General features: G+C 40.6%; 1 pseudogene; it reads right to left on the bottom strand.

Annotated features, from left to right (window-relative positions):
- Positions 1-419: 419 nt before the first annotated feature.
- Positions 420-1,714, bottom strand: LOC135969313 (cofilin-2 pseudogene; annotated as a pseudogene).
- Between the last annotated feature and the right edge of the window lie 272 nt (positions 1,715-1,986).

The following is a 1,986-nucleotide window of genomic DNA, read 5'->3' as shown; positions in this document are numbered from 1 at the left end:
AGCTGACCTGTATAGACTGCCTTAAAAAAGTCTTGCCTTGTGGCTTCTTGTTGGACTTCATCAATAGAAAGCCCTGCCTCGAGCCTGGAGAGGAAAAGTGATTTCAGGGCATTAATTCTCACAATTCCCTCCCTGTAAGGTTGCTTTGGGCTGGCTGAGTTCTTTGACTAAAGATTGCAGCTCTTGTCAAGGTGGCCCTCTCACCCCAAGACTCTCTCATTGAAACCACTTCCTCTCCTCTTTCCTTTAGGCCTAGAGAATGGGCTACCATTCTTTTTTTTTTTTTTTTTTTTTTTTTTTTTTTTTTTTTAATATGCCACAATTTTTATTGCAACGTGGCCATGTTTGTAAGGGTGGGGAGTTTGATCTCAAAACAATGTTCCATTTAAGGCTCTTTTATACAGAAATTGCCATCATGACTGATATTCAAAATATCTTTAGTGTTGCAGGACTCACATGGTAAACATAAAAGTCCTACACTTATTCAGTAGTGTACACTCAATGGAAAACAAAAAGGCATTAATAACAGCTATTTCTTTTAAGAAGGTATGCAGGTAACAGGAATGAACACTGAGGTACTAGGATAAGTTGATGACACAGTTAACAAAACTTAATTGGCATTCCTTTTAGGATATTAAACTTGTTACAAAAAGTGCTTTTAATGCATAGTGTTATATCCGTGCTGCCATGTCACAAAAATAGGCTTGCCAAGGCAGGTGAGGTGTATGAATGCTCAAGCCTCACAGAACTGCAATCAAGTGCAACTATAAATAATACTGAAAAAAGTTGACCATCTGACCAGTGGATAATACTTTCAAGGCATTCAATTAGCTTATCCTTTGCAGTATTCTAAGCTATTCACATTGACGATCACATACATTGTAGTGCTTGCTGCAAGGGAGGCATATAACCAGTTGTTTTGGCTAAAATATGACAGGAAGGCATTCCTTGGGTTCTACATAAAAGTAACAGTATTAAACAGTCTAATGGCAATCACTGATTGGCTGCTTAAATAAATGATATTTCCTTCATTCATTGTGTTGGAAGGGCCCAGTGGAAAGGGGGAAAAAAAACAAAAAAACAAAACCTAATACTATTCCAATGGACTGAGCTGGAGAAATGCAAGCTCCTTAAGATCCAGATGGCACTTGACTGTCATTTTATAATGGTTTTCCTTCAAGTGAAACTACTACATTGCCTCCCAATTTCTCTCCAAGTGTCGAACGGTCCTTAATATCATCCAAGCCATTTACTTGCCACTCATGTTTAATACCTGTAAATTTCTTTTTAATGGCATCTTTAGAGCTAGCATAAATCATCTTGCTTTTTAAAGGTGCACTTTCAGGAGCCCAGAATATAAATACTAGGTCTTCTTTCTTAGACTCTTTTGTTTCGTATGTGGCATCGTACAAAGCATATCGGCAATCATTCAGATGTAGCAACTTCACAAAAGATGTGTAGGGGTCCTCTACAGTATCACCAATGTCACCCACCAAGATCTGCTTTGCTTCCTCTACAATTATTTGTCTTTTGTCATCGCTTAAACAGAAGAGAACTGCTTTCTTTCTCTTTTTGATCTCCTCTTGTGTAGAAGATTTCCTTACTTTCATATCATTAAAAACTTTTATGACTTCATCATTCACTGTAACTCCAGAAGCCATAGTGCCCTCGGCTGTGGCTGCGGCGGCAGCTCGGGCTCCGGCTCTGTGGCACTGGGAGGAGAAGGAGGGGCGGGCGAGCGGGTGGGCAGCGGAGAGTGCGGGGCACGCCGGGAGCTGCAGCCCGAGGGAGGCGGCGGGGCTCGGCCTGGGCTACCATTCTTAAGCCTAGGTGGAAACAGAGAAATTTTTACTAGCTTTCAGTTCCATACTATCCTGTATGGTTTTTCTACTCCTGCCCACACTTTTGTATGATTAATAAATAACTCCTTTTATTAAGCCCTCCCTCAAATATCCTAATTTCAGCATGCCATCTGTCTCCTGTTGA

The sequence above is a fragment of the Macaca fascicularis genome, chromosome X (assembly GCF_037993035.2).
Source record: "Macaca fascicularis isolate 582-1 chromosome X, T2T-MFA8v1.1".
NCBI classification, from domain to species: Eukaryota; Metazoa; Chordata; class Mammalia; order Primates; family Cercopithecidae; genus Macaca; species Macaca fascicularis.
This window is presented reverse-complemented; position numbering and strand designations above follow the sequence as displayed.